Source organism: Crinia signifera, chromosome 1 (genome assembly GCF_055691185.1).
Source record: "Crinia signifera chromosome 1, ASM5569118v1, whole genome shotgun sequence".
Taxonomy (NCBI): domain Eukaryota; kingdom Metazoa; phylum Chordata; class Amphibia; order Anura; family Myobatrachidae; genus Crinia; species Crinia signifera.
Window position 1 is genome coordinate 80,993,798 of NC_139217.1, and position 23,824 is coordinate 81,017,621.

The window sequence follows — 23,824 nt, forward strand, 5'->3', positions numbered from 1 at the left end:
GAAGTGGTACGCATCCTCCCGACCTGTTCATACCCCCACTATCCACGTCAGTGTGGAGTCGACTTTATAAAGTGTGGCGAGCCCCGCGAGGGGACGTGGAAAATGAGCCCGAAGCATGGCGTGCCCCGCGAGGGGATGCGGAATACATGTCGCCACACTTTATAAAATCAACTCCACACCGAAGTGGATAGTGGGGGTATGAACAGGTCGGGAGGACACGTACCACTGACGTGGATAGTGGGGGTGTTTCAGGAACACATTCACACCTGTCATGTCAGGCAGGTTAAAAATGGTCAATGTTTCCCACACAATGTAATAAGCGGTGACACAATGCTGACTGACTATGCTAACTGCGTAATCTCCGGTTAGGCGCGAAAGTACACACAGTTGCAGACACAAGCTGACTATGGGAACACAATGCTGATGCTGACTACGCTGGCTGTGGGAACACAACGCTGATGCTGGCAGGGACACTACGCTGACTACGTAAGTGGCGCCGTGAAACTACACAAGTACCAGCTTGCCCACCCTTCTGGGGGGCTAGGAGGGGAGCACGATTTTCGGGACCATCCCAGCCATTCCGGGAGGGTAAGTAAGTATGCTCTAGGGATTATGTTTATTTGGTGGTCTGGATAGCACATGCTTCAGATGCTTTGTCCCTCTCACCTCACAGGGGGACAGGCAGCCAGTGGTATCTTCAGTGGCTGATGAAAGCTGGCATTTACCACAAATACTACATGCTGCTCTAATCTCACAGAGACTCATTTAAAAAAAAAAAAAAAAAAACAAGCCAGCAAGCTGCTCTTACGATAGGGATGTACAGATCTGTTGTTCCTCTGGTCGCATCATCAGAACAAAAACACAGACACATTTCTCGGACAATATTGTTACTGAATATGTCTTGGAAAATGTTGCTGAACACTTTCCATCCTAGGAAACCTATGGGGCCCAATTATTATGGATTGCATATTCAATATGATCTGGGTGGGATCTTACTGCCCATGATCACATTGCAATATACCAGTGATGGCTAACCTTGACACTCCAGCTGTTGTTGAACTACACATCCCAGCATGCCCAGCATCTGTTTTAGCATGGCCCAATAGCAAAACTGTAGCAGGGCATACTGGGATGTGTAGTTCAACAACAGCTGGAGTGTCAAGGTTAGCCATGACTGCAATATATGATCCCATCGGCAAAATGCATCAAAGAGCACATGCAGGTAGAGGGTCTCAGAATGGAGCAGGTATCAGATATTCCTGCTGCAGTACCTGCTACTTACAGTTTGGGGATACTGAATATTTGCGGCTACCTCACGAAAACTGGTGTTTTCAGGGAAATAGCCACAAATATTGGGCTCCGATATCTATTACTTAACCCAGGGGTTCCCAATCTTTTTTGAATCACGGCACCCTAGAGTATCAGAATTTTTTCACAGCACCCCTAGGCTAATTTTTTTAAAATTCGACTGGGTTTATATGCGGTTTATATGCGATTCTTAGGTCAGTTATGTGGTAAAGGGCAGGATTTGCTTCTGTTTGTACACATTTTATGATTGGCAGCCACCAGCACTGGTTTTGCTTATAAATAATTAACTATTAATAATTTGAGTTGATCCTGGACCACCAACCCAGGGCACCCCTGCATGTGTCCCGAGGCACCCCAGGGAGCCACGGCACACAGTTTGGGAACCACTGACTTAACCACAAGCTAGTTAGTGGTTACTAACAAAGGGTTTTAAAATGACTATGCTGTATATTATCATCTGTGGCCACTAGATGGCACCTGAGAGCAGCGAGTTTTCTTTGTTGCATGTCTGATTGTTTGTTCAATACAGTATATAGTCAAAATCAGAAGCTCAAACTGCATAGTGTGTATGCAGCTATACAGTAGTAAATCGCATAGTGTGTATGCAGCTATACAGTAGTAAATCGCATAGTGTGTATACAGCTATACAGTAGTAAATCGCATAGTGTGTATGCAGCTATACAGTAGTAAATCGCATAGTGTGTATGCAGCTATACAGTAGTAAATCGCATAGTGTGTATGCAGCTATACAGTAGTAAATCGCATAGTGTGTATGCAGCTATACAGTAGTAAATCGCATAGTGTGTATGCAGCTATACAGTAGTAAATCGCATAGTGTGTATGCAGCTATACAGTAGTAAATCGCATAGTGTGTATGCAGCTATACAGTAGTAAATCGCATAGTGTGTATGCAGCTATACAGTAGTAAATCGCATAGTGTGTATGCAGCTATACAGTAGTAAATCGCACAGTGTGTATGCTGCTATACAGTAGTAAATCGCACAGTGTGTATGCAGCTATACAGTAGTAAATCGCACAGTGTGTATGCAGCTATACAGTAGTAAATCGCACAGTGTGTATGCAGCTATACAGTAGTAAATCGCAGTAAATCACATAGTGTGTATGCAGCTATACAGTAGTAAATCACATAGTGTGTATGCAGCTATACAGTAGTTGTCTTGGCTTAGCCCAGAGGTGACCGTGATCAACTGCCTTTGTGTACAATGGAAATAGCTGCTGAAGCTTGCAGTGCGCTGATGACATCACCCACGTACTGCAAGTGAGGAGCCATGGAGACGGGTGCAGGGGGAACAGGCACCTGCTCCCCACACTGGAAAGCCTGCATTCCTCCAAGCAGTCTGATAGGAAAGGCTCACCAGGAAGGATCAGCGACAGTGGCAGTGGGAGTATTCAAGTGGCAGCGGCAGGCAGGATCCAGCTCATAGTTGCCTACCCTTCTGCATTCTGCAGGAGACTCCCTGAAATAAGAACAATCTCCCTTTCTCCCTCATTAGTCTAGAAATCGCCCTCATTTCACTTAGCCCAGATTACACTGTTACATTCTTTGGGGGGGAAAAAGGAATAAGAGATAGATACATTTATATTACAGTATAGTAGCTCTTACTAACTGCTATGGGGCTCATCTACATTTGGATATAAGTCATTCTAATGCTGCCCATACAGTTATACGATGGGATTCGATGCGACATCGAAGTACGATGTCCATCGAATCCGATCACATTTTTGGGTGCAAAAGTCAGCACCCGATGTCGAATGCCATCTTCCGATGGCATTTTGGGTGCTGGCAGTAGCACTTGCGGGCGGCGGGAGTCAGCGGTGGCAGAAGATTTGTTTAAAACACTGGGCTGGCCTGTGATTGGCTGAGCTCTCTCAACCAATCACAGGGCAGGCCAGTATTTTAAACAATTCTCCCGCCACCACTGCCTCCCGCAAGCGCTTCTGCTAGCGCTAGACTACTCCTCCGGCCCCTGATACGAGACGCAGGTATGCCGCCAGCGGTCCCTAGGGCCCCCGCTCACCAAACCCCACAACGCTGAATGCGTCCCCTCCGCCCCCCACCCCCGGATTGTATTCGAGCAATTGCATGTGTATAAAAACCACATGCGACTGCTCCTACAATTCGATAGATATTATGTGCAGCACATAATATCTATCAATGTGACATTCAACGGCGTGCCCGCGCATCGCGTCGAAAAGTCCCTTAAAAATGCATACAATCATTCGATTTATTGGCCAGATGCGGTTGAAATCGAAGGATTGTATGCGATATCTCACATATGTATGGACAGCATAAAAGATTCCTCTCAGATGTAGCAGTGCACACCCAAGCTTCTAGATGCCACGTTCACAATCTCTTTTCACAATCTCCTCATATATGAAACTAGCCACGCCCTTTAGGTGGAGCATGACACGGCCCCTCAAGGGGGCGCTGTGCAAAATTCTACTACCAACTGTAATCTCCCTGAAACTAGTTTTCAAAAGTAGGCAAGAATGATCCAGCTGCAGCAGAAATCCTCACTTACTGCAATTTTACAGTAAGATTTAAAAGTGGGGACATGCATGGAGGGGGAGGGGGGTATGGGTTTCACCAAAGTCCACAGCGTGTTTTTTTAAATATATGCTGTTTGGGGGCCCTCCCCCTCGCATAGCAGAATTTTGCATCATTCCGTTTGGTATATAGTGATTTTTGGCTTAAACCCTGTGTCCTGATGTGAATTTTGGCTCATAACCTGTGTCCTAATGTGAATTTTGGCCTATTCTGTGTGGCATAATGTGTAAGGGGCATATTGCACTGGAAGGGTAATATTTTTTGCATATGGGGAGACGCTGGTTGATCACCAGTAAGTAAGTGTAGAAAAAGTAGATCCCGGGTTACAAAAGTCCGGCCACCCCTGGCCTAGCCACACCGTAATATTACATAACAGGCAATGACAATTGCTTCTGGATTCATGGGTGTATGGCTCGTGGCTCTGTGAGCTGCTGACCATGACCTCAGGCTGCAGGAATAGACGCTGTGTCCATGCACACAGTCTATTCCTGAGTGACAGGGAGGGACTCTCAACTCCCACCCCCCCACACACACACACAGCAGGACACATAGGCCCTTATTCTGATTGAGTCGGACGGCTCCGTGTGCGGTCGGATGGACAATGTTTGGTATTTGCGCATGTGCAAACGCCTCACCTGTCTGAACATGAAGTGAGGTCCGTGCAGAAAACGATCGTACAGAACCATCCGAGCAGGGGGTGGAGAGGGGCGTGAAGGGCTGTTTACGCCCTTCACGTTCACATCGGTGTGAGTGTGGGGGCTATATCGACAGCAATGCGCGTCCCCGCGCGTCTTTGTCGCTGGCCGAGATTGATGTACAGTGTCCATCAATATCGGCATCGGCAGGGTTCTCCCACCGCTGTCTGCTCGCTTAGCACACAGAGCTGACAGCTCAATCTGTGTGTGGGCTGTCAGCTCTGTGTGCTGAGCAGAACGACCCGACGTAGCACAGCTAGGTCGCCCTACACACATCGGCACACAGCAGCACTGAGAGACAGCCCCAGCGAATAAAAAATATTGCGTTCAAGGTCAAGCTCAAGTTTAAGCCCCAGCAGCAGCACCAACACACCCTCTCCCAACCCACTACAAGACTGGAGTGAAGATGGCGGGCGCAGCAGCCACTATTTAAAGCCTCATGAAATCCGGCGCCGGGAGATAATGTTCTGACCACGTGGACAGACCAGAGTCAGGCGGGAATCTCCGAGAGCTGCTCGGAACCAGGCTCGGAATGATGACGTTCATGGGGGCTCGGATCTCTGGAATCCGAGACTGCACATCTCTAATAAATATAGCACTTCCTGGTCCCCCCCCCCCCCTTTGCTGGGGATTTTGAATGATTTACCTTCTCAATATAAGCATTATCCAGTCTGGGGCCGGGGTGGCTGGCAGCTCCTCTATCTCCAGGCGCGCGGTGGGGGCTTCCTGTTTGGAGGCTCCGTGTCCCAGCGGCCAGCTTGTTCCTGCAGGCTGCAGTGCGCAGGCACGCACAATGTGCCGTACTGAACTCGGAGCTGGGCAGGCTCACTGCCGGACCCGGCTGCCTGAATAATAAATCACCGGCTGCTGGACGGTGGATGAATGAGGGGGCGTGGGGCGGGTCAGCGCCGGGATAGAGCTGCTGGGGCCCTACCCTGACTGTCAGAGCGGCGGGGCCCAGGACTGAAGTACCCCCAGAAACCCCTTTCGGCGGCCGTGCGGCCACCTGTTAGCCATCCCTCAGTTAACTGTATAAATGCAGTAATAGCCATTCTCCAGAAATAAATAATATTTAATTTTCTCTGGATTTTTGGGGCGATTGTTATATTAAACATAGAGCAGTGGTTCCCAAACTGTGTGCCATGGCACCATGGGTTCCTCCGGACACTTGCAGGGCTGCCTCAGGTTGGTGGTCCAGGACCAATTCAAATTAGTTACGATCAATGTACTAGGCAAAGCCAGTGCTGGTGGTTGCCAGTCATAAAGTATGTGGACAAACAGACATAATTAAACCTAAATGTGGCCATATATTACTGCAACATCTCCCCTTCTGAGAAGTCGCAGCCGATCCCCCTTGAGCTGCCCTACGATATATCGCACGCAATCCTGTTCCTCGCTGCCGGGAGGCCGGTCGAGTTGGACGTGCAGCAGATCCAACCTCCGACCCAATGGAAAGCCGTTCCTTCCCTGGAAAAATCATTTGGATGTCAGCCCAGTGATTCCCCCCCCCCCCCCCATCACTGTGTATGCATGCTGGGGAAAATTGCCCAGTGTGTGTATGCACCTTTATGCATACTGTAGGTCTATTATTAAAGTATTTGTCTCTGTTGCCACTAGATGGCACTGTAACCTTTTCCATTTTACATTCAGTTCAGAGGTTCCCAAATGCAGTCCTCAAATCACAGGTCCAGGTTTTAAAGATATCAATGCTGACATGGCCAAATCAAATTGACTTAGGTACTAATTAAATCACATGTGGCCGAGCATGGATCTACTTAAAGGACCTTATTATTCGTTCACACGGGGACCGATGTTTTGTTACTGCGCATGTGCATTTCTGCGAATATTCAGATCGCTGGGTGCATGCACACAAGACAGTGGGCGGGGGATGGAGCGTGGACTGGGGTGGCCCCATTACCATATGTGAACACGCAGAGCGTTCTAATGCTAATGAGGCTGTGACGTGAGCGCCGGGGGGGTGGCCAGCTGATATCACCGGATGTCAGCTGCCCACCCACTGCCTTCTGAACGTGCATGCATATGTAAGGGTGCCTCATAGCATCCTTACATATGCGTGCACGTTCCACATCATTCGATGGTCACGTAAACTGCAGAATCAATGTTCAATTCAAGCGCACACACCCAATTTTGTGTTTTTTTCCCCTGCAGACTTTACCTGACAACTCTATGAACTGCGAGGTTCAGTAAAATTGCTGGGGGAATGTTGAACTGCTTTCCAATCACCTACTACTACAAAGAAACATAATAGCGATAAGTTACATAATGAAAAAAAAAAGCAAATACTTATTTCATGTTTAATAAATAATGTTTAATAATAAGTATATCTAGGCAGTTTTCTAGAACCAGTCTCTTTCCAAATGAGTACTTTCAGTTACATTACTGGCCGCATAAATATATTTATACAAAATATACCTGGGATGAATGAGAGAATATTATTACAATCTTCTCCAAGAGCGATCTTTGCGCACCAACTGCTGATTTTAGTAACGTACCTTCACTTTAACAAATGTACCTTTAAAGTATAGTGGCTGCAATGCTACCAAGTCAAAGGTGAGCAGAAGGGCATATAAATCTCTGCTGTTAGTGAAGTGTTGATGATAGTAACACAGAAGGGATATTTAAACGGGTGACTGGGTTATACCTACAAAGCTCTAGACCGCTTCCAACAGTGCATCAGATAGTACCAAAGAAAACGTAAGCAAACACCAGAGAAATCGGCCCACAGATACAAGAAGCTGTTTATATGTGTGGAATCCTTCAGAAAGCCTGTGTGTACAATATTGTTAGAATGGACTTCTGTACAAGTTACGGGGCCTACACACAGGGCGATTGCAGGCTATTTTCTAAGCAATCTTACTAGAACGCACAATGCCGTCGCTATAAACCGGTAGTATGGCCCCCTTGCTTGGCATGAATCTCATTAAACAATCCTTCCTCTGTATAGGGGATACTGTATAGGGGCTTCTAATTAAGAAGACTATGCTTGTAATCATGACATTTGTTTCCCTGCTCTTTCTCCTCATCTCACCATTTCCCTCTCTCTTGCACCTTTCTTGGTTGTCTCCTAGGCCTCAAATCTAGTCCTCAACAGGTCATGTTTTCAAGATTTCTCTGGGAACAGGTGGTATAATTACTGACACAGCAAAATAGATCAACTGACCAGTGCATGTTTAAACAAAATCCAGAAAACTTGACCTGTTTGTGGTAGTTGGGGGCTGGAGTTGAGAACCATTCGCTAAGCTAATCTGCAAAGCCCTGCACAGCACCGTCGTTGCTCCATTAGCACGGTTTAAATATTTTATCAAATGTTAGATGTGCAAGGGGTGTTTTGTTGGTTGTTCAGTGATAAACCCTAATAGGTATATTCAGGGATACATACAACATTTCTGCTTTAAGGGGTATACTGTATATTCTAAAGCTTCTAAAATTGAAAAGAAAAGATGATGCCAATAGCAACCAATCCGATTCTATAATGCAATTGCATCCTGGAAAATGAAAGACAGAATCTTATTGGTAGCTACAGAATGGCCAACATCAACTTTGTTCATTTTTGAAAGCTTCAGAAAATGTATCCCTAATGGGGCCTCATAGCTCCCAACTGTCCCACTTTTTGCGGTAACTTCCCTTCTTTTGGGATGTTCTGCCGTCCCGCCCGGGGCCGGCAGTTTCCCACGACAGGGGGTAGTTGGGAGTCCTCAATGTCCCCCATGATTAGACGCTGTGTGCACAGCGTCTATTCCTGCAGCCTGAAGGGCTGGGGACATAGCCAGCAGCTTCCAGAGCCGCTAGTCATGCCCCCCGCAGCGGCAAAGATGGGGGCCACGCTCTTTGTCGTGATGACACACCCCACCAAAATTTTGGATGCACGGTGCATGCGTGAAAAACATCCCTCTTCCCTCCACTTCAATGTTGGGAGGAATGGGTCCTACACACGGGTTGATTTCAGGGAATTTTCTAAGCACTCTCACTAGAAACCTACATCACTCCGTGTGTAGGGGCCATAGTGATACATGGTCCCATGCATCGCTATCGTCCGGTGATTAATATCAAGCATGCGGGATGAATCTAGTTAATTGCCGGGTCACGCCCAGTGTTCTCCGACCCTGATAGATCGCTCAGCACTGGCTGGATGCTGAGCGATCATGCTTAGCATTAACTTCTGAGCGATTTAGCATTGCTCAGAACCCTCAGCACATCTCCCTGATTTTAGGCCTCTTAGCAGCCTATATCGTCTATATCTCCTGCCACAGATATGGATAGGCAATTACTGTTCTTTATTTCTCCTTGTCTGCCAAATACATTTTCATTTTATCTACTTGTAGTTAAACTGTTTCACCTGCCATGTGACTTGTATTAGTAAGTGCACACTGTAGACAAATACTGCAGTGAAAACATAATTAATCACAATAATGTTTGCCTTGCTTATGGATGGCCTCTGCACGGAGGTTTATCTGAAGGAGTGACAAGAAGTTCACCATGGAAGTTATTATTTTGGGAGGAAATAAGGCAAACAAGTTGATGGTCTCCTGTGTAGGAAACACTTGGAGTTATAATTAGACAACAGGGATAAAAATAGATGTCTGTAAAACACAAAACAATAAGGATCCCAGTTGGTGGAGCTGCTGCTTTTGTGACACCATGGGAAAATACCATGCTGTAGAATTCTATAAGAATAAGCAAAACGTGCGTGTAAGTATAAACCTGAGCTGCGAATGTATCCCACGCTCCAACAAGCAGGAATATATTTTGTAGGAGTGTAGATCACAGTCCCCGTCCTTTTCTCAGGAAAGTACTGGATCATTTCTATTTTTCTTAAGACGTTTTGAACGGTATGCACGTGCCACCTAGCACTCTCTCCAACATCCCTCCTGTATCATTTTTAAATATTAAGCAAAATAAAGGGGCAAATTCAACTGAGGGCAAGAAATAACACGGCGCTGGGTTTTGATATTCAATTGCAGAATTGAATACGGCAAACAGTGATTTCTATAGAAGCATGTCTGATTTGTTTCTAAAATGATTCATTTTAATTAATCACAGGGACTTGCTCTGGGACTTCCCTTAAGGACCTTCTATCGAATTGGAAGTTTCAGATTAGCTTAATTAGTCTGCAATGACTTTCATAGTAGTCTGCTGCATCTAGCATCAGGAGCTGGGAACGGATGCCGGCATTCACAATACTGACTACCAACCAGCACCGTAATCCCAAGATCAATGAGTATGCTGGTGCTGGGATGATGAATTTACCGACTCCTCTCTGCTGTCAGTAGCGAAGCGCTGTGAGTCTGAGCACTAGAGTACTCAGACCCTACTGTGCATGCACAGGTGTCTGTAAAACTGGTGCAGCGGTGGAAGATTTCTGCAAAATTAGTCTGTAAAATTAGTGCAGCACCCATTAAAAATATGCCACTGCTAAGGGGGGACTTAGGGTTATGCTGTCATGGGAGGATAGGGGTGATCTGCCTGTTGCCCCACGCCCCCACCCCATGCCCTCCGCCCGCAGTGTTGGGTGCATGCACCCGGCGAACACCCTTTTCGCCATGGCCACACGCACCCCCCATCTGCACATGCACAGAAATGCGTCTGAGCACACCATCGGTACCCCGTGCGAACATGCGGGGTATCCGAACGTTCCTAAATAAGGTCCTTAGTGTGGGATACCGTAAGGGTTAGATAAAGTGCAGGTTAGATATAATCAGGATACAACGCATGGCGGACACAGTGCGGAATATATAGCAGATTGACTACAGTGCGGGATATAGGGGTTATTGTGGTTGATTACTAAGGCTGCAAATTTGCAGCCTTGCGAGTCCACCAGATGCCGCCCTGCGAATGCTGATCCGCCCACCCCCCTCGCACACTCCGTAAGCTTGCACGGGCTGCAAATGGATGTTTCACGTAAACATCCATTCGCAGGCTGTCGGGCAACACCCACATCATTCAATGGTCGCTGACCATCGAATGATGTGGAAGGTCCACGCACATCTAAGGTTACTCTCAGGTAACCTTAGATATGCATGGGAATTCGGCATAAAGTGGGCGGGCATTGGCATCCAGTGATGTCAGTTTCCCGCCCCCGGCACCCACGCCATCAAGCAATTTCAATGGGAAAGCTGGGCGTTCCCATGGGTGAGTCCCCCAGCCCACGCCCCCCACCCACAGTGTTGGGTGCGTGCACCCGGCAGACACTGTTTTCGCCGTGTCCACATGCACCCTGCATCTGCACCATAGGCGAATCTAAGGGGTGGTCCGGGGGTGCACCGGACCACCCATTAGACTGCCGGCCGTTATGTAAATTTAAATATAGTTCACCGCCGCGATGACCATGACAGGGCTGCGTGCATGCCTGACTGCACGCAGCTCCTCCCATGGTCCTTTGCAGAGTGTGAGCACTAGGCAGTGTGGGCACTCCCTCCATCACTGTCCTCCTCCATGTGCTGCTGCGGCTAGCGACGGGCTGACATGTGCAACAGCCAGCAGCAGCGCCAGCAGGTCCGGATTGGATTGCCTAGAGAGACCCCAAGAGGATACTTTGCCGCCCGCCCCAGCTATACGCTGACAGCAGAAGCCGCTGATTGGCAACACGCTGCAATCTTCAGCCACCTGAGAACTACAACCTTGGAAACTCAGGTTAGCAGTTAGGGTGAGCTAGTTAGCCTCTGAATCAGACTATTGCCCTCCCAACCCCCCAAAAAGAGTGAGAACATTATTGCACAATTTTTTATTTTTTATATTATTGTTTCATTTATAGTGGAAGTGCATGTATCAGTGTCATTTGCGCCTCAGTCTCCCTCCTCAGTCTGCCTTGCCCTGCCCAGTGCTCTGCCTTAATAAAAAACAACAACCACAGTACCGTAATCTGTCCCCCCTGTTCACAGTCTGCCTTGCCTTGCCCTGCCCAGTGCCCTGCCTTAATAAAATAAAATATAAAATGCGGTAATCTGTCCCCCCCCCTGTTCACAGCGGTGAAAAAGTGTGGGAGTGACTTGCCCCTGTTGAACCACGCCCCTCAAGGAGGCCACACCCCTTTTTTTGCGAAGCCGCACGCAAATCCATTGTATATGTTCTGGGACCACCCATTAGCATATTTCTAGATTCGCCTATGATCTGCACATGGACAGAAATGCATCTGCGCACATGCTCAGTCCTGTGTGAACGGACCTAAATAAGGTCCTTAGTGTGGGATACCGTAAGGGTTGGATAAAGTGCAGATTAGATATGATCACGATACAGTGCAGGGCGGATACAGTGCTGCATATAGAGCATATTGTATACAGTGTGGTTTTGAATACAGTGCAGGTTTTATACAGTATGGGTTGGATACACCAATAGTAAACTTTTTGTGACAGGGGGTTTCGGCAGTGTCAGCAGTCTAGGGGTGCTGGTGATGTCCTCAGTGCAAGGGGGGAAAGATGGTACTATCTTACATGTTATTCTGCTGCTGTCGGCTACTGCTTAGAGAGAGGCCAGGAGTAGAGAAGCTGCAGGGTACAGTCAGCAGCAGGTGGGTGGAGATTTCAAAAGTCCCATTGAAATCAATGGGAAACCGCTGATTGGCTGAGAGCTGTGACAGATTGTACCCTCAACCAATCGGTGACCGACCATCGATTTAAATGTTACTATTGAAATCTCCAGCCCACCCGCTGCTACCTGTTCCATGACACTTCTTTGCTCCTGGGCACCAGCCTCTCCATAGTAGCCGGGCAACAGGATGCAGAGCAAGGAGTGCGACTCTCCTGTCCGGCGCTTCCCCGCTCTGCAGCTAATGTGTGTGCCACCGGATGCCTAGTTATGGCCCTGGACAGGCAAAGGTAGGTCGGTTACAGTTCATCCCCACAATCCAGGTATTTAATCAAGAATAGTATTCTTCAAGATAGTATGATAACGTTATGTTACCGTAAGTATTGGCTTTACTTATGCATGGTTACTGGCTGAGTGTACAAGAATTTCTCCTTGGTTATGCCAGGCTGTCTGCCAAGGTCAGGCCGTCCACATAGTGGCTTCCCTTTGCTGAAAGGGATTCCTGTTGTCCGTATATTAAATTAATCATCACTGTAAGATGAATCATGTGTTATCAGTTGTATTTTGTTTGATAACACATTCTGCATCTGAACAAATTCAAATTGCTCTCAGAATAGCTGCAAATATCGGATAGTCATAATAGCAGATTATTCCAATGCTGACATAGGCGTGACTAGGGGGTTTATTCTGCTTTATTCCGTTTTTTTTTTTTCATCTGCACATGCGTAGCTTTCGCAATGCGCATGTGCGGTGACCGCACACTGCTCACGGACGGGTCTCTCCGTGCGAAAAAACCTGTTCTCAAGAGTACGGTCATTTTGGGCGGCATGTGAGTGTTTTTATGGGTGCGGCCGGAATAATGAGGAAAACTGGGCGTAAACTTGGGCGTACACAAAACGTATGGTGCCACAACCGCTTGATCGGCGAACGCACCGTGCATTTTGGACCAAAAACAGGCGGACGCCAAAGATAGTTTTAGACCACCCCTACAGATACCGTATGAGAGCGGACGCCTGGGTCTGCTAATTAACGCTGATTACTACTCAAACACATACAGCTGAATATAATAAGCAATGCTGCAGTCTATTAAGTGAAAACCATTATTTCACTACCTGCAAGCCACACACAGCACTCAAACACATTGGAAGCTTACTGTATCTTTCTACACTTCTCTACATGTAAATGTTGGTTTAATTTTAGCTAAGATTCATTCTAAGACCTGTTTATATATGTCAAGTTATTTTATAACCATCTACACCCATTCAGAAAGTGTTTTGGTATACTTTAAAAAGCAGGACACTCAATTCACAGAAGTCGACATGTGTCAACTTTTTCACTGTACCACAAACATAACAGTTTTTTATATGGAAAAAGACACATAAACCACATCTAAGAGCAACAAGGATGTTTTTGGACTCAATTTCTACTTGCACTGTGGCGTACGCTCAGATATACGGATGGTGATGGTGTGAAAACGGACAACATCCGTCCGTACACGCTGGCGTACGCTCTGATGTACGCCACTCCCTATTGTCAGTGTTTGTGACCGTCTGTGTGCGGCTGTTCTGTGGGCGGACTTTCGCTCACCGCGAGCGTACGGGAAACGGAGGGTGAAACGGACCGTACGTACGTTTCACTGACCTAACCAGAATAAGGCCCTAGGACTCAGCAATTGGCACTGGCAACATTATAGTTCTAGAAATGGTCAGATCCTCATGGTAGAAAACATGTACGCCTTTAATACTACTATGGGGCATATTTATTATACTGTATTATTATTATTATTATTATAATTTTATTTATAAGGCGCCACAAGTGTTTTGTAGCGCCGTACAAGGGAACAATACAGGGAGACAAAGCTTGGCATAACATTGAATAAATAACAAAAATACAGTACAAATAAATAGCGCCACAGATCAATACACATTAAAGCTTAAATGTAAGTAGTGAGGACTCAATCAACATACAACTAGAGGCTTGATGCCAATGATGGAGAGGAGTATGCGGACAAAGATGGTCACTGAGTGTTGGAGTATAGGAGAGCTGTAAATGAAATGTGAAGAGAAGTGGGCTTTGACAACAGGAGGGAAGAGGGCCCTGCTCAGAGGAGCCAGTACTATTTTTCTGGAAAAATAGGTGCAGGAACTCCAGGTCTGGGGGTGGATCAATTAAATAAAAAATAATATATATAATAAAGAGAGGGAGGGAGAGATAGATGTATATATTGTATTTATAAACAAAGGCAATCACAGGTGACTTTAAAATAAAACTTATCTTATGGAAAGTACATTTTTAGTTCCTGATTATGTCATATTTAATTAGAGGTTCAGGAACTGAGTTCCTGCTGGTTCCTGCTGAAAAATAGCACTGAGAGGAGCTTACAATCTAGTAGGAAGGGGAGACAGACAGATTACAAGAGGTGCAAGCGAGTGGGTGGTGGTTAGATACAGGATGTAGCAGGATGTAAACAGGCAAGGGGTCGGAGAACCAGCTGGTTTATGCAGTGGAAGGGTACGCTTTGATGAATAGGTGAGTTTTCAGTGCCCGTTTGAAGCTTTGCAAGGTCGGGGAGAGTCTAATGGAGCGAGGGAGTGCGTTCTACTGAAGGGGTGCAGCACGGGCAAAGTCCTGTACTCTAGCATGGGAACTGTATGTGGACAGCTCCTGAATATTAAGAATCCTTATCGCTGCATAAAGGACACAGGCTTTGACAAGTGCCCGTACTGACAATCAGAACTAAAGTGAATGGCTATGTAATCACTTTACTTGTACCTATGAAAAACAGGCTGGCAACTGCGCATGCCCGGCTTCCAGCTACGCATGCGCACTGCGGAAAAGCCTACACTGTAAATTAGGATCTCACTCAGCCGACCAAAGATTGATCACATTTCATTGATCATCTAATGTTTTTATTTCAATGCATTGTGATATCATTGAGGTTTTCTATTGCATTGTCATAGCATACCTCCCAACTGTCACGATTTTAGAGGGACAGTCCCGATTTTCGGGTCCTGTCCCGCTGTCCCACCCGCGGCAGGCATTGTCCCGCTGCGGGGGGTGGCAGTTGGGAGACCCCCCAATCTAGTAGAATAGACGCTGTGCGCATGCGCACAGCGTCTATTCTCGTATAAAAATGAGGTCACGGCTAATTAGCATAAACCGCGAAGCCGCGCGAGTGTCCCTATTTCTTCGGATGAAAAGTTGGGAGGTATGTCATAGACAGGGTTGATATAAGATATCTGTAGGCCACATTGCAAAATAATGATGAGAATTGTATCTGACAGATGTAACTTAAGGCCCCCATACACCAGAAAGATATTGTACCCAATCGTACAATCTGAACTGGTTGCATGACGGATTGTATTCAGATTGTGTGCACATCGTATCGTGCAATATGCAGTCCCGGGGGTTGATCTGCTAAATTGGCCAGCAGTGATCAGGTCTGAATCAGGCCCTTTATTCCATAGTTTAAGGTGATTTGAAGTAGATCGTCTGTATGTGGTGTACCGTTTGCAACAAGCAGTAGCTAGGAAATTGCAGCCCCCCCCCCCCCCTTAAATCAGGAGCCGCCTCTGATTATATGTATATAATTTAAATATGCTTAATATACACTGTTGGTGGAACCAGGGGCGCCAGAATGTTTTTATGTTTGGGGGGAGGGGGAAGATATAATCTCAATTTGGCACCCCTTAAATTGCTATATGTTGTGCCCTGCCCCCGCCTGGGTTATGCCTCATTACAAGACAACCACCCAGCCATAGGGCATTGTGCAGTCAGTCACCATTACCTGCTGCTCCATATAGCATATGGACAGAGAGAACGGAGCAGGCAGGGGAGGAGGGTGCATCGGAAAGAACTGAAATGGGAGGGGGGGGGGGCATGGAGAAAGGAGCAGGCATGCAGGGGGCACAGGGAAAAGAACAGGCATGGGGGAAACAACAGGGAAGGCAGCATTCACAGGGGGTTGGGAACAGGCACAGTGGGCAAATGGTAGGGAGCAAGCACGGGGTAAGGATCAGACATTGGGCACAGTTTAGGCATCAGGCACAAGGGTCATGGGGTAAAGAGCAGGTACAGGGGTCACAGAGTAAGGAGAAGTCACAGGAGGCACAGTTTAGGAATCAGGCAAAAGGGGCACGGGGTAAGGAGCAGGCACAGGGAACATGGAGTGTGGATCATGCACAGTGGGGGCAAGAGGAAACGAGGAGGCACGGGGAAAGAAGAAGGGGTGAGGAGGGGCAGCTCTATGGGCAGTGTGTGCTGCTGATTTTCTCTTGCCAGCCCTGCCTGAGATCGCCCATCAATGAGAGACTTGCAAGTGATGATCATCACCTGCAGCACACCCACACTCGACCCTCCCACACCCACTGCACCACCGGACACCCTCCCCCACCTGTGTCCAGCTCGCATCTGCCACTCCCCCACCCGCCATACAAATGCACCCACCCATGGCACCCCCACAACTGGACCTCCTAAACCCGCAGTAACCCCGCACCCCGCCTCCCCAACACTGCACTTGCCCACCCCCACCCCAACAGCACCCCCGCAACTGCCCGCAACTCAACCGATGCACCCCCGCACCTGACCAACCCACACGGGGCACCGCCCACAGTACTCCACCACCCGCAGTACTCCACCACCCGCAGTATCCCCGCACCTGCCCCTCCCACACCACCTCCAACCACTTTCCAGACCCACCGCACCCTTGCACCCAACCCTCACCCACCCACGGCACCACCACACCCAACTGCAACACCACTGTATCTGCCCCCCACCCACAGTACACCCACACCCGCCTCTCCCCTCCCCTATCCACAGAACATCTAGACCCCATCCCTCACACACGCCAACCGTGCACCCACCCCTCCAACACTGGCGGCACCCCGCCCCCAATCACCCCCCGCCCCTACATCTTCACCACCCACAGCACACCCACACCTGACTCTCCCACTCCCACAGCACCACTAGACACCCTCCCCCACTTGCGGCAACCCCACATCTGCCACTCCACCACCCGTGGCACTAATCCACCCACCCCCACACCTCCTCAACCCACAGTACCCCTGCACCCAGCCACCGTGACACTGCACCCGTCCATCCCCCACCCACACTACCCACACACCCATCCTTCCCCCACCCACACCACCCCTGCTCCCACAATAGGGAATCATCCATATAATACTAAACATATTTCTCATAAAAAGCAAACTAAAGGCAAATACAGGTTACGGGAGTGCAGCGCCTTACGACGGTGTGAAGAGCGCCTATATGGCTTGATGAATCACCTAGTAAATGTATATAGCACATATAACTTTATAACTGTAAAGATGGGCCCCTTTCAGCTCTGGGCCCCATAGCAGCTGCACCCCTTGGTAGGTACGCCCTTGGCACTGACCACCAATGTGAGTCTGAGGCATTAAGGGTACTCCTAAAGCAGGGTATAACATTTATAATATAACCCACCCAAATCTAAATCTCTCTGCATGTTGTATCTGCCCCACCTGCAGTGCAGCATGGTATTGCCCAATTGTGTGCTTTTTTTTGCTTTATTTACAAACAAATAGTACATCTGCATTAATATTCTGACCATGTAGCAAAATTTAAAACATAGGATAGAAGATGCTCACGACTTGCTAATGGAATATCCAGAACATAGAACAGTGAGCATTGTAAACGGGATGTGATTAACATGCCTGCAGTCAGAATGCCGGCATTCAATATACCAACATTGGCATCCCAACATCTTCCTTCAGAAGACTGGGGCTGAATCTTGAAAGGGTCAGGATGCAGATGATTATCGACAGCCAGCATCCTTATTCGTGAGTATGGAGAGAGCAGGCGGACAGGGAGGCATAGGGTTAGGCTGCAGGGAGGGGGAATTAGGTTTAGGCACCAATAAGAGGGGGGGGGGTACGTTAGGCTATGGGGCATGAGGTTAGTTTTAGATGTCGGGGTGTGGGAGTTAGGGGACCAGGGGGAATTTCCCACCATCGGGATGCCGGTGTCGGTATTCTGACCGCCGGCATCCTGATCGTCAGTCACCCTTAAGTATTTTTTCCAATATCTGTCACTCACACATTGGCCCTTATTCTGATTGAGTCGGATAGCTCCGAGCAGTGGCGGAACTCCCGGAGGCAATGGAGTCATCTGCCGCCGGGCGTCAGCCTAAAAGGGGGCAATGGCTCCATTGCCCCCTGATGTTCCGCTCATTTGTAAAGGTACCCTGAATTTAGGCATCGGTGCCATGCGGCGCCCCCTCCCCCTTGTCAGCTGATTGCTGCTGTAGTAGCTGTACGCGCTGTGAGTCGGCCGGGAGACTCGCATCCAGTCAGTGCAGGACACTACCGGTGCCACACACTGTACAAGCTTCCGGCAGCCCAGCCCCGCGCGGGAAGCGTCACCGGCTGGGTGTGAGCCAGCCCTCAAGCCAGCTTCCAGTCACCGGCAGCCGTTGAGGGCTTCCAGGGAGAAGCATCCCGCCGCGCCTTCCTCCAGCAGGCATTGAATTTGCGCAGCCTGCTGCCGGCCTCCTCCCCCCCCCCAGCAGTACATCTGCCACCGCCTGCGGGGAGGGCCGAGAATACAGCCCAAATCGAAGCCTGCACAGCAAGCACTATCAGGAGAAGCCCTTGAAGCAGCAGCCAGTCAGCGAGCCTGAGGACATGAAGAAGGTACCTGTTCCCCCCTCATCCCTCCCCATCACCTCCCACCCAGGCGGCCCCTGTTTTGTATGCATGGTCCAGTGTGCCCACCACACTGTCTTGTCTCTTTCTCTGCCTGACACCCCCCTCTCTATGCCTGACACCCCCCTCTCTATGGCCCTTATTCTGATTGACGCGTACTTTACCGCATACTTTCGGATCGCGTCTTTACGGCGTCTGCGCATGCGTGGCGAACGCCACGCGCATGTGCCACGCATTGACTCCGTACCTGTTCGGCCAAATCCCGTACAAAACTGTTCACCGCAATCAGTCGGGAAATATGGGCGTATTATGGGCGTCATGCGGAATGACACATGGGCGTAGTTTCAAAGTGGGCAAAACGGGGCGGAAACATGGGCGGACACGGGGGAGTACACTTATGTTGGGGGGCGTACATTCGGATAGCACTCCGAATGCACGCGAACAAAAAGGGAAGAAATGTGCGGTGTCCAAAAGGCCACTATTGCTTTGCGGACACCACTCGTTCCTGCGGGAGGCGAACGGACCGCCTAATGACTACAAGCATTAACACCTGAACCCAATAGAATCGACTCCTTTACTCATTACTCACTAATAGGACGCTTGTCAGTGCTTTAATTGAAACCATTGCTGCTTCAAGGAAACCTTAATAATCACCCACATATGCTGTACTTCTGACACACTTTAAACCTGCTAACAATGGACATGACTGAATATTAATACTAGCAATACACATGTGTATGCGACATGTACTAAGTAAACCACACAATTGTTGTAAAGTAAAGCAATCTATTTATATACATTTCACAGTCAATGCCACTGTGATACAATGACAAAAAAATAAAAATACCAAAAAAAAAAACCATGCCAGGAATGTACCAAAATAAATTATAATACAAAACAAATATAATTGCACACAGATGGACTCCAGCACCTCCTATGTGCCACTGCACATGCAGCCAGTGGGAAATGAGGAGGCTGCTGGCCCTTCTACAGCAGGCCAACCTGCACCTGACCATTCTACAGCAGGGCAACCTACACCTGGCCCTTCTGCAGCAGGCCAACCTGCAGCTGGCTCATATGCACCATCAGCAGAATCTTTGGGAACACAACCGGGGACTTAGCAACATCACATCAAGTGCAGCTGACAGTAATGGCAGGCAAAAGAGGGCAACAGGGGAACCAAAAAGGACATTGGAAGCAAGGGCTCATCTGGTTACCCTCAGCACGTGATTGGACATAAGAAGCTGACACACACAGTACAATGGAAGATTTGGGATGAGATAACGGTGGAGATTAATGCAGCCACAAGTTCATTTTCGACCACGTTTGGCCTTGGTAGGCTCCTTGGCCTGTGCAGCAGCTCTTCGGGCACGGCCAGATGCTGGGGCAGGTGGAGCAGATGCTGGTGAGGGGTTGGCTGGTCTACCCCTCCTGCCAGCAGGGAGTGTTGCTGGTGGTAATGCACCAGAAACGGATGACATTAGGACCCTGTTGCTGTTAACCAGCTCCACCATAAGCTCATTATGGTGGAGGAGGAGATCATTTTGGCGGGTGGCTTGCTCGGCCAGCACCTGAGCACTTGCAGCCATGGCCTGATGCGCCTCAGCCATGGCCTGCAGGCTCCCAGCGATGGCCTGCTGGGTGCTGACCAAGCTCGCCATGATCTCCTCGGTCCTATGCATCCGTTCTGATGCCAACTCTCCCTGCTGGTTTATGTCCCCAAGCATCTGGGCCAACCTGGCCAAATCGGCTTGGGCCGATGGCGGCTGCTGCTGCACAGGCCTACCACTGGGGCCAGGTGGCACGGACTCCTCCACCTCCTGAGCAGAGTCGTCACCAAGCAGTGGGGTGTCTGTGGAAAATGATAAACACAATTAGGACACATTCTAAGATAATTACTTGCACAAGCTTATGGCATGACAGATATTTACCTTCCAGAAAAGACGCAAACACTTCAGCTGGGGCCTCGCTATCCATCGTGCTCACCCCCCTGACCTCCTCAACTGATATACAGCTCTCGGCCATCAACTCCAGGGGGGTGAGCTCTAGCCCTGATGGCATGGGCCCGGCCCCAGATCTCTGGCTGTGTTCCCACCGCTTGGTCATCTTCCTCTTCAGGTTGGTTTTGAAGTCCTGCCACCTGCAATGTAAGTTGACATATTAATCCATGTCACTCCAGATGTTTGCTGTTGCAGCCATTGCTCTGTGCTACATATTACGACATGTGCTTAATGTCCAAAAGATAACATTACATGCAACTATGATATCAACCGTTACAATACACATTCACAATCACCATACTCTAACTCTCAACTAAATAACATGGCAATAATGTCTGTGTATCGTAACAACCTCACGGGGCATTTGCAAAATCCATCTAAGCATGAATTCAATCATTACTTGTCTATTACTGGGCACATGTATCACAAAACAACTTGCCTCTTCTTCACATGGTCCGTCTCACGAACTTGTGGCGCTACTTCATTAATCTCTGCCGTTATCTGTTCCCAAATCTTCCATCTGCGTGTGTGTGTCAGCTTCTCCGATGGACACTCAATCCAATCACGTGCTCAGGGAACCAGGATGGCAAGCTCCTGTGCTTCATATGCCTTATTTCTTGTAGTTGGTTCCTCTGTTGCCCTTGCTCTCCCCTTGCCACGTCCATGGCCACGCCCCCTGGCACCTGTCGCTGCACTTGAAGTGCTGGCCATGGTACTATCTTGTGAAGTCCCCGGTTGTGTTCCCAAAGATTCTGCTGATGGTGCATATGAGCCAGCTGCAGGTTGGCCTGCTGCAGAAGGGCCAGGTGTAGGTTGCCCTGCTGTAGAATGGTCAGGTGCAGGTTGCCCTGCTGTAGAAGGGCCAGCAGCCTCCTCATTACCCACTGGCCGCATGTGCAGTGGCACATAGGAGGTGCTGGAGTCCATCTGGTCAAATAGTTGCTGCAGGTCTGGGTCCACCTCTGGTTGTGATCCAGACATGTTAGCAACAACATTGTCACCTTCTAATACACCTTTATATACTGTTTGTGTATCCTGTTTGGCGGACATCAGCGGCAGCTGCGTTCCGTGCACGAGCGTACGTCGCTGTTTTTTCGCGCCGCATACGGTGGCGGAAATTCCATTGTGTAAAACCTGGCGAAACTTCGACATGAAATACTGGTCACCAATTCTAACATTGCATAGAATCTTCTGCTACACCTGTGACTATCGCACAATACACATGCTATTTGCTAGCATGACATGACATTTGGTTCATGACTACTGTGGTATTGTGGCGTTTGATTGCAAGCTAAAAGTAGCCCAATCCCTTCGAAAATCCAGGCCACAAGTCATGCAATACTCATCACTACTGTTATAGACCACACATGTGACAGGCCTATAAATAGTGAGTTGCTGCTAGAATCATTTGTCTCCAGATCTGGCCTTGTCAGGGTGTAAGGTAAGCTCTTCCATGGTCCTTGTAGATATGATATCCATTAACAATGTAAGTGTATGAATGTATGCACCATTGGCTCACTGACTAAAGATTGTTGGGCCAGCAAAGTCTTTGTAGCATTATTGCAACATGTCACATGTTCACTATTTCACTCACAGGTCTGAAACCTGTGTGTGTTCATCTATTGCAGGACAACATGTCCCAGCAATAGCTGGAATGTCTCATAGTACATGATGTCGGCAACAAATGCAGACACCTTGGATACTCAAGTAGTGTTTAGTAGTTCGATGTTGTAAGCATCTGTGTGTTTAGGACGGTGTGTATTGAGTTCATATTATTGTTACATCATTATAGAGTCAAATGGATCCTCGGGATTTTACGGGGCGGCCATCTATTGTACGTATTGAAGCCTACAAATCTATTTGTAGTGGGATATGGCCATTATGTGCATAGGTCCATCAGTATTTATGTTCATTTCTTTATAGGTTGCTGAAGCAATGCTGCGGGACATGGAAAGGAGGCTAAGGGCACTTGCGGCTCTCCCCACTCGTCGCCCAAGGAGGCCAGGACGTGCTAGAATCTATCGCACACGGGTGACTCTGTTTGCTATGCCCGATGATGAGGTACTTACTAGGTACCGGTTACCGCCACATGTAATTCTGGATCTGCTCTCGTTAATTGAGAGTGATCTGGAACCTCTACACGGGATCACGACAGCAATTCCGCCTCACACACAGCTGCTGGCGGTGTTGCATTTCTGCGCCTCAGGATCATTCCAACAAGTAGTGGCAGTACTTGCTGGAATATCTCAGCCGGCCTTCTGCCGAATCCTGAGGCGTGTGACGTCGGCCATGTTCAGGCGCAAGGGGCACTTCATGGCCATGACATTTGCCACCGAGACCCTGCGCAGAAGCCAGCAGGCCTTCCATCAAATTGCTGGCTTCCCTAATGTGATAGGGGCTGTGGATGGCACCCATGTACCATTTGTGCCTCCATCTCGAAGTGAGAAGATATATAGGAACCGCAAATTGTTCCACTCACTGAACGTGATGGTGGTATGTGGCCCATCCATGGAGATTCTCGCCTTCAACTCGAAGTTTCCCGGAAGTGCCCATGACTCTCATGTTATCCGACAAACCGGGATATGGCAAAGACTACAAGAGCTGGAAGGCCGTGATGCGTGGGTTCTGGGTGACTCCGGTTACCCATGTACGCCCTGGCTACTTACGCCGTACAGCTACCCAGCACCGGGCCCACAGGAGGCATTCAATGTGGCGCATGTTGCCACCAGGCAAGTGGTGGAGCGCTCAATTGGCCTTTTAAAGGGTAGATTTAGAGAGCTCCACCGCACTGGTGGTGACTTACAGTATGCGCCTCAAATGGTGTCGAGGATCGTGGGCCTGTGTATATTTTTCCACAACATTGCTGTGCGGCGTGAGATACCCTTTGATGAGTGGGAGGTACCATCTGAGCCGCAAGATCCGCCCATGCGCCCATCCCGCGCCCCTGAATGCCGGAGGGGATACCAGCTGCGGGACTCTGTGGCGCAAAGATACTTCAGGTACATTTTATCTAGTTGACCAGAACAC